Below are 14,551 nucleotides of genomic sequence, written 5' to 3'. Positions count from 1 at the left end.
TTTATTATTATGATTAATTATTATTATATAAAATACACCAATAACACAGTTATTGCATGTTGATTTTAACCCTCAGAATCACTGTTGCAAAATTTAAATTGCAAGAAGCACAACTGTTACCTTCTTAAAAAACACTTTTAATGGCATTGAATAAACATACATCATCTGTGTTGAGATTCTGAGGGTTAAAACCTACTAAAATAACTCTTCTGTTTTGCCGGGCTGATCAGGTTACCCTCTTCCACCCCACCTCTCTCTTTCCGCTCTTCCGTCAGATTCACATGTGAATGAAACAGCAGTCGTCTTCCTGACATCCAAACACTCTAGCCTGCTGTGCATCCTGTTTTTGGTCCCGTCCATATAGTTTTTTTTAACACATTTGGTTATCAAACAGCTCCTCTCCTCCCTCGTACACAGACATCACCCTCGGGCGGCTGCTGCGGGGGACGGGACGGGTCGAGAGATCATGTTTGCAATCCTTGTCTCGGTCCTCCAACATTATCTCTAAGTGTGTGATGTCAGCGGTGCATTTTAGCCACAACAGATTGACTCAACGCTTCTTTTTATACTGTCTGTCTGTCTGTCTGTCTGTCTGTCTGTCTGTCTGTCGAGGTACAGGTGGAGCTGGGGAAGGTGGAGGGTTTCTGAAAGCGCGCTGCACTGCTAAGGCAAATGCTACCCAAGTATTTGAAGGTTGAGCAGAGAGCTCATTGGCTACTGATACGGCAGGAACCAATCAGCTGCGCCCTATAGATAGAGATGTGATTATGAACAGGTGAGTTAAAGGATCTATTAGCCTGCGCCATCTAGAGTTTCATACCAGAACTTTGTATATCTGTCTATCTATATCTATATATCTGTATGTCTATCTATCTTATATATCTTTCTGTCTATCCATCTATATATCTGTCTGTCTATCTATCTATATCTATATATCTGTCTATCTATCTATATATCTGTCTATCTGTCTGTCTATATCTATATATCTGTCAGTCTATCAATCCATCAATCTATTAGTACAATATAAGACTATTTTATATAATTGTGTAAGTAACAATATATTTGGTGTTTATTGCAAAATATTAAAATATATACAAATTGAAAACATACTGACTTGTGGCGTCAACTAAAGCATAAATTATTGCTTAATTTTAATGATTTTATATGCAAATGCAAATGCAAAAAAAAAACTAGAAAAAGATGGAGAAAAATAATGTTATCTGTACTTCTATATTAAAAATAAAATGAAATAATTACAATAAAGAGTACAAAACTTCCCATGTTTATCTTGCAAATTCACAAAGTTTGTTTTGCTCAAATACGCCTGTAGGATGAAAAACGTCCTGATGAAAAAGTAATGCTTTGCACACAGCTGACACACATTCGTGTTGCGTGTTTAAAAGCAGAAGAAATGCGTTTCCCTCAGTAAACTAAAGGAGATGAAAATGTAGATTGTACACCTGTGCAGTGCATGCAGCAGAAGAACAGTGATCAGGTTTTGGGTAAGTTTAGGTTTGAGTCTTGATGCTGTGGTGTCGTGGGTGGTCTTGTAAGCACTGTAAAAGCACAATTACACAGTCTGAGAAGCCTACAAAGCATTCATCAGACGAAGAGCACTACACACATCTGAACTCTGTCTGAAAAGGCTTTTGGGTTTGTAAGGAAGGAGCGTGCCAAGATTTCCACTCGCATTGTGCCACGGTGGTATAATGAGACTCTGTTCACAATCGCCCTCGTGCATTTGGAGGGAATGTGCATCAGGCCCGGCTGGGGTTGTGAAGTGTGGCAAATCTGGCCTAATTCTTCTGGGCCAGCAGCTCCAATCTGCCAGTGCCGTGCATGAGTCAGGACGGAGAACGGGCCAGAATGATCCGTCTCTCCTTCGGCATAAACACCACACGACATGACGACGACTGCAGTCGGACTTCAGCGGAAGACAACTAAAATAATCCAGATGAAAATAATGCATGATGGTGTTGTGGAGGAAGGATGGAGGAGTAAAATAACTAAGCCAAACAGAGCACAGAATTACAACAGGAAGAAATACAGACATGCACCTGCCAAAGAAACACAGTTTGAACCTAAAAATAGGCGTTTTATAGAGAAAACATCCTCAGACAGGAACCACAAGTGACATTTATCTTTTTATATTGCATTCGACACATTATAGTATTGACTTTCCACAGACTTTCATAAGAACTAAATAAATGGCACTGCTTTCTTTTCATATATGCACTACCATTTAAAAATGTGGGATTGGTAAGATTTTAAAATGTATTTTGAAAGAGGTCTCTTATGTTCACCAAGCTTGCATTTATTTAATCAAATATATAGTAAAAACAAAAATATTGTGAAATATTATTACCATTTGAAAATAGCTGGTTTCTATGTGGATATATTTTAAAATGTAATTTATTCCTGTGATCAAAGCTGAATTTTCAGCATCATTACTCCAGTCTTCAGTGTCACATGATCCTACAGAAATCATTCTGATATGATGATTTGATGCTCAACATTATCATTATCAATGTTGAAAACAGTTGTGCTGCTTCATATTTTTGTAGAAACTGTAAAAAAAATGTTTTTCAAGATTCTTTGATGAATACAAAGTTCAAAAGAACAGCATTTATTTAAAATCTTTGATAACAGTAGTGTATTTTAACCTAAAATCTTCTAATTTAAAACGGCCATGTTCAAATTGTTCATCAGTGTTAAATTAAGTTCCCAAAATCATGGCAATCGTTGCACGTGTGTGAAAGCTTCACAACTTACTGCGATGGGCTTTGGAAACCTAAAACTCTTGGGGGTTTCTGGGAGGGTCTGTTTCGGTGCTTCACAAAAACCATCTCGGTGCAGGAGAAGATCCGATGGCAGCAGAAGGTCATAAATCAGAGGACAGGCCTTTTCACTTCAGTCTCTCAGGCGTAACCTCCCTTCTGTGGGGTCAGAGAGAGAGAGAGAGAGAGAGAGAGAGAGGGAGGCTCTGTGGGAACATGGCATGTGAATTACGACTCTTTTTATGACCTCCTGACATCAGGACCTGAGAATGAAGGTCAGAAAGTGTTTGGTGGAAAATCACAGGAAAACATGACAGAAGTTGGCCTTTTTTTTTTCTATTTTAAGTTTTGCAGCTCACCTCGTTAGAATATTTATAATAAAATATGTGAATAAAAATTCATTCGTTCATTCATTTTATTTTGCTGGTATCAAATTTTTCTATGTATTAGAAAATACATATATGAAACTTATATACTTACATGAGATATATGTATTTTTTTATTTACATATAAACCTGACAAAAGTTTTTTTTTTTTATATTTTAAGGTTTACAGCTCCAAATGTCAAATCAATCAATCAATCTATCAATCTATCAATCTATCTATCTATCTATCTATCTATCTATCTATCTATCTATCTATCTATCTCAGATGTATTTATTAAATCTGACATTGACTAAATAATAGTATATTTTATTAATAATATAATAATAATAATATAATAATTATAATTAATTCTATTTTCATTTTAATATTATTAATATTTATATCATCGATAAATATATATTTCTACAAATGTTACTCAAAAAGACACATTTACAACATGCTGCAGAATAACAAACACCAAAAGGACAAACAAAAGCATTAATGGTGTTAGCATAAGTTTGGAGAGTTTCGCGCTGTGTGAATCTGGACGAGAGCAAAGCCGTGTTGGAGAGTCTACAGTGAGTAAGATACACACTCTCATGTTATTGAGGGTAAAAGGTCTCGACAGTAACGTGATGCTTAACGTCTCTGTACAAGCGACCCACTGCCATCTTGTTAAAGTTTGTGTATAAGCTCTCCATGCAAATTAACAAGGAAATTTCATTACAAATAAATCCATCACATTACTGTGATCCATGTTTTGTGTAAATCAATATGATGCCTGATTGTAAAAAATGAATGATCTCTGCTACCAGGCAGATGAACGTGCAGGTCTATGATCGAGCACTGCCGGCGGTGGGGATTTAGAGACTCCAGTGAAGTGATCGAATTACACTGAGGCAAACCAGGAGGAACATCAGGCCAACAGCTGTGCCATGTTCAATGTAACATACGTTTTCAAGTGTACTGAACCATGAACACATTATTTCAAATGCCATGCCTTCTTCTTTTCCAAACTGTTTCAAGTCAGGTTTGCTTTTTTCCTCAAAACATATGTGCAAATGTTTCATGTATAATGATGGTGATTCAAAAGGCATCTTGGTAAAAGAGCTTTCAGGCCAGTAGTGCAGTCACGAGGGCCTGAGGGCCGAGGCATCATTTACATGTCTCACCAATGCTGCATGGCTGTTTTCAAACTTATTGGTTTGATTAATGTATGTGTATGTGTAAATCATGATGTAGCCTACGCTGTCATTTTCTTTGTGCGTGAGAGTTCATTAACATGCGGTGACAATGGAGAGTGTTAAAGTTCAATATAACGCTTAAACGAGAAGGAGAAAAAGAGCCTATTTCACCTTTCCACGAGGAGACATCGAGTGAAGCGGCACCTGATGATTCTCATTTCCAGGACACGCATATTACTGAAACTGGACTGTAGTAGTGAGACTCCCACGACACAAATCAACACAAATTCCACAACACAATGCCAAATGATTTTGTCTCATTATAATAGCGGGAAAAACTTAAAGGGCTGGTATAATGCCCTTTTCACAAGATGTAAAATAAGTCTTTAATGTCCCCAGAGTGTGTGTGTGAAGTTTTAGCTCAAAATACCCCACAGATATTTTTATATAGCATGTTAAAATTGTCACTTTTTGAGGGTGAGCAAAAACGCACCATTTTTGTGTCTGTCCCTTTAAATGCAAATGAGCTGCTGCTCCCGGCACAGGGGGCGGAGCTTCAACAGCTTGCACTCACACACACATGCACAGAAAATTTCAACAACTTTTAGCCTTTTATGTTCAAACCGGAGTCAGACAATGATGGAGAGACTCAAGAAGAAGTGACAACATGTAGAAGCAACAGGACATTTCTGAATGGTTAGTTGATGAATTAAAGCTGATGTGTAGTTATCTTCTAGTCATTGATTAGCATATTCTGTCATGATAATCTATAAATCGTGTTCAGGGGGCGGGGTTTATGTCAATTCTAAGGTTGGTGATGTCACTAACCCGGGAGGAATGTGGTGTAGTCTCTACCAGCCGTTTGTTGTAGTCCTTAAAAAGTGATTTCTTTAAACGCAAATATCTCCCTTTGCTTTGAACTTTGAGTGTCGTAACTTTGCAGATGTTGTTTATGCTCAAACAGCAACATTACACACTAACTAAAGTTAGAAAAGTCAAATCAGAATCGTTGTACATCAGAACGTAGGCTCACTTGACTATTTTAACAATGTCTTTACTAACTTTTCTGGTCCGGCAGATATCGATTACATAGAAGCCTATGAAGGAGTGAGCCAGCTCTCAGATTTCATCAAAAATATCTTAATTTGTGTTTCGGAGATGAACGAAAGTCTTACGGGGTTGGAACAACATGAGGGTGAATAATTACTGACAGAATTTTCATTTTTGGGTAAACTAACCCTTTAAGCTGCTATTTGCGCATGCAAAACTGAACAAAACTAATTTATTTATAATGGGTCACAGACACGTATCCATTCTAATTAAATTGTAATTTAACATAATTTTGTCGGTTAACAATTAATAATCACATAACGAGCGTTGTTGTCGGTCAAAAATGTCCCAAATCCCAAACATCCCAGCCATTACTCCAGTCTTCAGTGTCACATGATCCTTCAGAAATTATTCTAATAAATATCCTGTTCAAAGTTCAAAAGAACAGCCTTTATTTGAGATAAAAATATTTTGCAACACTATAAATGTTTTGATCAATTTAATGTGTACTTAATGAATAAAAGTACTAATTTCTTTCACAAAAAAAAAAACAGATAGTGTACTTAAGATACTGTTAAACAGAAAGAATTGTGAGGTTCTTTTACTAATGCTTTTAATTATTTAGCATGGCAATTTGTGCATATCAAGCTTCAAAGTTAAATCTAATGATATGAATTTAAAGGACTGACCATGATCTATAATTATTGTTAAAAAAGATTCCATTACAATATTACAATAATCAATTTATATTCTTAATGTTTTTTATTTTATTTTAATTGGATTTAATTTCCGATTTTCAAAATCATTAAACTTTAAATTTAAAATAGGTATCAACACTTTATCAATATATGATATAAAGCGATGTCAGCCTTCATAGTACATGGAATGGGATCAAAAAGAAAATAAATGCTATCGCCCGTTCCTACTGACCTCAAAGTCTGCTGAGTTTGATTATAAAGCACTGGGCAGTGATGGGCAGCTGGACTTCCGTCTAATTTACATCTGGTTGTCCTTCTCTCTGTAATTGGGAGCAGTTTTATGGGGTAAGAGTCAACAGTGCAGTTCCCACAGTCTAGAGGCCGGTCACGCTGAGCTTTAAGGGTTTTTCTCCGGGGATCAGGTACTTCTGGAAAGGTTAAATCAGATAGACAGGAGATAGGGGGAATTAGCCAGTTTAGCTCCAAGACCTGGAAAAAGTCCATATGTTTTCCAAGGGAAAAGACCATCTGTGTTTGTTTGTGTGCACATGTGTGTCCCTGCTTGCACTCGCAGCGTCTGTAGCGCTCAAATGAGAAAGACGCATCAAAGACTCGTTGGGGTGTGACCTCGCCCACAGTTTTTGGGGTGAGCGGTTCTGTATTTAACCTTGGTCAGCGTGACACAGAAGTACGTCCCTCCGCCACAGCGCAGAGCTTCAAACAAACCCCCTGATGGCAGACAGCTAGAGCAACACGCGTTATCACAATCAGAACATGTTTATGATTGTATAATGGAGTCATGGTGCCATTTAGGCCATGATGAATGAGATTTTACCTTTCAACTGTGGCAGCTACAGGGCGAAACAGGAGACTTGCTCTTCAATATGTGGCCCATTTGCCCTGTATAATGAGATAGACATCAGCTTAGTGATCTGCCAATGTATTTTAAGACATCACATGCTCCATAATGAAGGTACATACCATGCATGATAATTGCGCTTACTATTAAGAAACATCATTTTAAAAATCACACTTGGTCAATGCATGCTTGCATTTAAATATAGAGTTTAATATAAACATTGTTCTTTGAATCCAGCCTATATAGGCACTAGGCAACAAGCTTGCAGGAATTCATTAGCAGTCCGAGTAAGAATTCATTACAACCAATATCCTGTAGAGAAATGAGGCTTTGCTTTTTTTCATATTTTAGAAATTAGTTTCACAAAAACCCATCGTTTGCACGACACACCTTAGGCAATAATCTATATGGAAATATGTACATGATTGTGTATGTCTGAGAGAACCATCACAGGCCTATTGTAGCAAAGTCGTTATTAATTATAATTATTAATAACAATAATATTAATAATAATTATGTAACATATTGTGGGTTTAAAATGACATAAACAGCAGGTTAAAATCGGAAAAAATTTCATAGGAGCCAGATTGGCAACAAAAAACAAAACAAAAAACTTACAAAAAATATGGTAAAGCCATGGTACTTCTAGATCCTGTTCCTGCAGTTAAGTTCATTTTTTTCTTCTACTCTTTTAGTTTAAATAGCTTTAACCTGCATTACAGTCATTCATAGACATGTAGATTTAGAACTTTGCTGAAAAATAATACAAAAATACACTTTTAGATATCACTCTACATGTGCCGGACATTGGTAATGCTGATCTTTGCTCGCTCCTTTGAGGTATCTGGAGTAAAAAGGCTCTAAAGACCTGAACCAGAAGTGACCCGGTTTACAGAATACCTACATTTGTAGGCAAAACCCCCATACCAGTTCACTGAGAAATATTATAGAGCTAATTTATAATCGTGATGTCTGGCCCATTTCTGAGGTTAACATTACTTCTTGAAGACACCTTCAGGTTTTGTTTTAATCTACAACATAAGTTACAGCTATACTTCAAACGTGAATTTCCAAGATGTTGTTTTTTTCTAATGTAGTTTCTATATAAGGTAGGCCATAAAAACTGTTCAAGCACATACATTTACATCCTTGTATTTAACCCTGGCTTGACACAGAAGTACGTCCCTCCGTTTTATGTTTTTAAAGAATTCAACAGCTTCAAATGTCACATTTGAGGTATGATTGTTCGAATTTATGTTGTTAGCGAAAAAGAGAGTACATATTTAGGAATGCATTTGGTCTCTAAGGGTTATTCAAGTAAAATGAGCCCTCTTTGAACAGCTAAACTGAGCTCTGTGTGTATTACTTCAGGGTCAGTTACCTTGTGGGGGAAAACACCACAAACACTTAAAAGCTTTAAGTCAATCATACCAGCCACATTGAAAAAAAGACCTGTTATCTCAATCTACGACACAAACAACAGGCTGCTGACACCTGAGGCGCTGAGCGGGGGCTTTGTCAGACACCTGGACATAAAGGGCTAATTATGGCGATTTCTAGTGAGTATATCAGATGTGAACTGTCGTCTAACTTTTTTAAATAAACATCCTAAGGTGATTTTCATATCAAAGTAACCCTAATTCACTGCTGAGTTAGCAAACACGCACAGGCTGGCTCCTCAAACAGACACATGGGAGCTTATGTCCAGAGGAATGTCATGAGGAACTCTGTTTGTAATGACTTGTTGCTGACAGGCCGGACAGGAGGGCATGTTTGACCCTGAGCAGATCACGGTAGGTGAAAATAGAGGCAGATAGTTGAGATCTTCCCTCTGTTTAAGGCCGTGCAGCGCCAGGCACTGCCAAGTACGGTGTATATAAGCATAAAGAAGTCTTTCAGTCCTGTCTAGGATGGCCATCCGACACGTTTTAGGTTGGACAGTCTGGTTTGCAAATGCCATATCCAATGCCAAGCCATTGTCCTCCTTTTAGGATCATCACTATTTTATATATAGCTTTATCCAATGGTAAATAATGTTAAAGTTTATATTAAATGACGTACTTTTAGAATGTTTTGCCCTATTTTGTCCAAATAAAAAATAAAAAAATGCAAATAAAGCCGCACTAGATGCATCTCCAATCAACAAAAAGGTGCTTTTCGTTCAGCGTTTTTCAGTCAATGATTCCATAAACTATTCATAACTTGCCTCATTCCTAAATGATTCTCAATCGAACGAATCAGTTGAATGAGTAAATCAATGGCTGCATCCAGAATCGCATACGTCCCTGCTATAAAGTAGGTGAAAAACTGTATGTGACAAGAGAAGTATGTCTGAATTCACAGTATTTATAAAAGAGTAAGCAACAAGTCCCTAGATGACCTAATGCTTCCGGCCATATTCTGAAGTAACCATACAATGGACATTTTACTATCCTATGAGGCCACGGGAGAGGATTTATGAATGGCAGTGAAGATTTGATTGGTATCAGCACTATAGTGTCTTATTATAAACTGCATTTATAAATAAATGAAGGAATGAAGGAATTTATATGAAAAATTACACATACATTTAAAAAGGCTAGCAAAATGTGCTCTTATAATGGTAATAAAATGCCCCTGGAATCAATTTAAGGGGGAAAGTTTATTTCTGTCACTGGTTTGGGATTATTTTTCAGTTTTTTCCTGTCCTTTATCCTCTTCCTTTGGTGTTCTAGAAATGGCCACTAGTCTTGTCACTATAGTGAGACTCATGCTGTACTAGATCTCATTTTGACTCTTAGAGGATTGTAGGAAACAGGGGGAAGGGGATTTGAAGCTATATTAGCAGCACGGGTGCAAAGTAAAGACAACATCCCAAACAGCTGTAGAAACAGTAAATGGACACCAGCGTGGATTTGAAGCAGTGGGGAGAAGGGTCAAAAACACACTCTCATCCTGAAATACAATAAACAAACACACAACAAACTTTAACACATGCAACAATTCCTGTACCTGCACACTAACAATGCTGACATGTAAGGCCTTAAACATGCTTTGCACAAAAATGCAAATGCCATCAGTAAGATTATCCTGCTCTACTGTTGTTCTGCTATGACCAGTAAAAGAAAACAGATAGAAGAAGAGAATTTAATTTCAATCTCACTATAGCACCCCTTCAGGTAATTCAGAGAATGCAACAATTCACAATGCACAAACTCTCATAGCTTTAAGCACGTGTACACGTTACAGTATTATTTATATACTATTGTATTTTAAATGTTTAATAATTTACTTTTGTTTTAGTCATTTTAGTACTTCAACTCAAAATTATTTAGCCTATTTCAGTTTCTAGGTTTGAGTTTTTCCATCTAATATAATTTAATTTTATTCCAGCTTTATTTTAATGACTGAAACTTATTTTTTATAGTATTAGATTTAATTATAGTTTTAGTTAACAGACATGTTTCACATGTTTCAGGTCTATGCGTGCATGTAAGTATAAGAGCACATCAATATTCATGTGTATGGGCAATGCACAAATAACAAAATCAATATTGATTTGTGAATGAGTGTCATGGGGAAAAAGCTAGCCTCCCATGATTCCCATTCACTTCCCTTCAAGCGTCACCCTGAGCCTGACGTCCATAAGAGAAAAATTGACTAATAACATACAGAGAAATCAATTTGAAACGTTGTCGGCTCCCTTGCACGTAAACTAGGTCACATTTTCCAGAGAAGCTGAGGCTTCAGAAGAGTTTTTTTCTCCAGGACATGTTTGTGCAAATTCGCACTTTCGCAAGTTGTTCTTCAGTCTATAACTTCCTCTCCATTTATGTAAATAACTTAGGGCTCATTTGCACCAAGGACGATAACTTTAACAATAAAAATAGAGTACTAAAAATCCCAAAAGTCCACACCACAACTATGACAATAACGGAAAAGAGAAACTATATGGCATCGCTTTCCAAATGATCTTTTCCAGCTGATCAATCAGAATCTATCCTGCTTTAAGAGTTTGAACAAAACTGCCACATGTGCTTGTAATAAACAGAATGTTATCATGTTGGTAATATAGTTATGGTTCTTGGTGTGAACGGGCCTTTAGTCCATGTAATAATGTTAAAATTGGCTCAAAATTCATTCTCAGAACCAATTTTCCCTCTTGTAATTTTCTTTCTTTTAATATGAAAATCTCAATTTATTTTTGATTCATGGGAAAGTATATGCATAAGCACCTCCAGGCTATTTTAATTTCCCCACACTTCTAAAATTTCTGTAAGCATTATGCTTGTATATTATATGGGGAGGATGAAAGTGCCGGTAATCTCTTGAAATCTATGAACAAGCAAAAAAGTAGAGCTGAGAGTTTCTCAGGAAGCGTCTCCTGTGGCCTGCAGGCTAGGCTGCATAAATAACCAACATATTTTCTTCCCACGTTCATCTATTCCCTGAAAAAATCACAGCTACAGCTTATTTGAAAGGAAAGCCACTAAAGAGTATAGTCCAGTTGCCTTTCACTCAGACATCAAACGATAACAAATGGCCAATTGTGCCACATCAGAGAAGAAGCTCAGGTGAGGAGGTCAACACTTCCCTCGGTCACAGCTAACATTTGTTCACCGTAGTAATTGTATTTGTGTCTGTGTGTGTCTCTGTATCATGGGAAACTACACCTGGCCTCAGGCGGCTGTGTGTTTGTGAGGTAAAAGGCATATGCATGTGTTTGTGCGGTGATCTTCCAGATGGACCTGTTGCCTGCTCAGATGAGTCACGAGCCGCTGTCACCCACAGGTGCTAACAGGCATGTCTGTCTGCTTTATGTGCGGATGACTAAAGTCTGGGCTGAGCTGGTATGTGTTTTATTATATGGTTGTCTTATAATTTCACTCATGGTGATGCCTTACCTCACAAAAGACTGAGACGTCAACAAACTCTAGACTGAAAGAGAAGAAAATGCATGCCTGTTTCATGTAAAATCAAAAAGAAAAATAACAAATGCATAGATTGCAATAAATGCAATATTTTGCATAAACAAAAAGCTTATTTTTAATAATAATACATTTCATTTAAGCCTTTTCAGAGCTCAAGGATGCTTTACAATAGTGGTGCATTAATACATACAATGACTGTCGTAGGCAAACACAAATGATGATGATGATGATGATGATGATGATGCTGATGATGACATTGCATAGACAAAAACGTTGTCCTTTTTTTGCATGCATTACATTATGTTCATGACAATTAAGCACATTTAACCCCCAAATTCTCATTACCTCGATGCATTCAAACATTTTACCATTGAGGCTTTATGTGTGTGTGTGCGTGTACTTGTACAACTATCTTTGTGAGGACCAGTTTGAGTTTTAGACCATTGGAATGAGGACAAAGAGAGTAAAGTGAGGACATTTTGGCCGGTCCTCAGTTTCTGAGAGCCTTTAAAGGCCCGTTTGAGGGTCAAGACTTGGTTTTAGGGATAAGGTTATAATGAGGTTAAGGGTTGGTTTAGAGTCAGGGGTCGGGTTAGGCACTTAGTTGTGATGGGTAAGGTTAGGGTAAGCGGCTAGAGATTGCATTGTGTCAATGAATGTCCTCATAAAGATAGATGTACAAGAATGTGTGTGTGTGTGTGTGTGTGTGTGTGTATTATTTGCATTATTCTTCATGATGCTCATATCCACTACATCATTACGGAAAAAATACTGTAATACAAATAAAAATAATTTGTATTAATATGTATAAATGTAGTACAAAAACTAAATTTTTAATAATAGCCCATATTATAGGATTTTTTTGTTTTGCATAACAGATGTGTGTAATTGTCATTAAAATAATTTCAAAAATATGGTCCAAAAATGTTCAACATTTTCTTTTCGTGAGATCTATCCATTCCAGACACACGATACTCTCTTGATTTCAGTTATAAAATGCAGTGCAGAATATACCGTAGGCTACATAATGCATTATAAAATCTTCAAAGTACTATGCAAATTAGCTATAAGTTCTATTTTATGCATAAAATCACATGTTTTTGTTCACATACATGGCTGCATCTGTTACAGACACAAAGTGCTACATTTTAAGTGTTACCATGAACACAGACAGCATTTGGGCGATTTCAGTAAACCTGAAAGTCAATCCATCCAGATTCATATCATATCACTTCGGTTGCCATAACTCTGTGTCTGCTGTAATGAGTTATTGGTGCACGCCTGCAACCTCTTCTCACAACACCTGTGTGAGAAAAGCATACCTGCAGGCCATAAACTATCCAGATCCTGCATGGAGCCATATGTTATGACAGGCTTAGAGCGGATTATATTACTGAGTTCAAGTCTGTCTCATGGATCTGCATGGTTCAGCCTCAGATTCAGACAAAATGAGACGGAGTGAGAAATGATAATGTGCTGCCCGTAGTTTCCACCAAAATACTAGGTGTTTATTGCTTGTGCAATAAAACTAGGGAAACACTGTCATAAACCAAATGTTAGAAAGATTCTGTTTACTTACCAAAGTTATTGTTTGAAGGAGGCCCCATACATTTATTATGACTTTTAAGGTGGTTTGACCAGGTCAAATGTGCTGTAAAATGGTTATATGCCCTTTAAAAAGACGCTGTGCAGCCCTTGTGAGTAGGCCATGTCAATAAAACACATGCTTTCTGGAAGAATATAATAGCTGCAACTGTTTATAGCTAAACCATCTCAGCAACAAGCTTTGGTGATGTTCGGTTCGCGAGCGAACCAGATCACTAAAAGAACCGGTTCAAAAGAACGAATCTTTTGAACCGGTTCTTTTCATGATCTGGATAAACACTTTGGTCTCTATGGCCTGCACTGACACCTGCCGTTCACTACTGGTAACATCAGGGAAACCCACCTAGTCATAAATATATTAAAATCTCATTACATGTTTTTGCATCAGAACTTTATTGTATCATAAAATAAAACATCAAAGCAGGAAAAATCAATCAATCAGTGTGAGAGCAAACTTTGAACAGACAGCAGACACAAAGCACCTTTGAGATATTGTGTAAATACACTTATCAGGAGTTATGAAACATTATGAAACAGACAGAACACTGCATAAACTACACAGGACACATATTCTGTAAACCTGCACCCAATCAAATAAAATTAAATGATAGATTCGCCAACTTTATCAATTGCATTGCTAAATATACAATACATAAAAAGTATTGTACATGACATACATTAAATAAAATAGCAAAATCAGTCATTTGAATGCTACTCTTTTCTTAAGGTGAGATTGTTCCTCTATGGGTTTTTCAGATCATATTTCATCTTGATGATGGGCTTTATATTATTGGGTTTAATCTTCAAATACTTGTAAGGAATTGATTAATGCCTATTACATAAATCAATGCAAATAAATCTGAGGATTTTTTTTTTTGACATAATCATGTAATCATAATTCCCATAATTCAATTTACAGTGTTTTTTTTTTTTTTTTTTTTTTTTTTTAGTGAAGTGTGTAATTTCAGCTCTGCCACATGGATTTGCAACAAAAAAAAAGGTAGGGTATTTATTATACATTGTTTCTCGGGTGTTATTGTGCCTAACCTTGCTTGTAGTGAACTGATTTTACTTGACAAAAAAAAAAAAGTTGTTATTTAAG

General features: G+C 36.7%; 1 long non-coding RNA gene across 2 annotated transcripts; it reads right to left on the bottom strand.

The window, feature by feature from the left end:
- Nucleotides 1-1,327: 1,327 nt before the first annotated feature.
- LOC307172374 lies at nucleotides 1,328-13,654 on the bottom strand. Of its 2 annotated transcripts, none has more exons than XR_013823700.1 (6): nucleotides 13,424-13,654; nucleotides 6,911-6,975; nucleotides 6,743-6,818; nucleotides 6,308-6,503; nucleotides 2,773-2,936; nucleotides 1,328-1,940 (listed from the first exon to the last, which is right to left on the bottom strand). It is a non-coding gene; the product is annotated as an uncharacterized lncRNA (long non-coding RNA). The 2 variants fall into 2 exon arrangements; XR_013823701.1 differs by lacking the exon at nucleotides 13,424-13,654 and adding an exon at nucleotides 9,926-10,024.
- Between the last annotated feature and the right edge of the window lie 897 nt (nucleotides 13,655-14,551).

The sequence above is a fragment of the Squalius cephalus genome (assembly GCF_949319135.1).
Source record: "Squalius cephalus genome assembly, chromosome: 15".
Taxonomy (NCBI): Eukaryota; Metazoa; Chordata; class Actinopteri; order Cypriniformes; family Leuciscidae; genus Squalius; species Squalius cephalus.
This window is presented reverse-complemented; position numbering and strand designations above follow the sequence as displayed.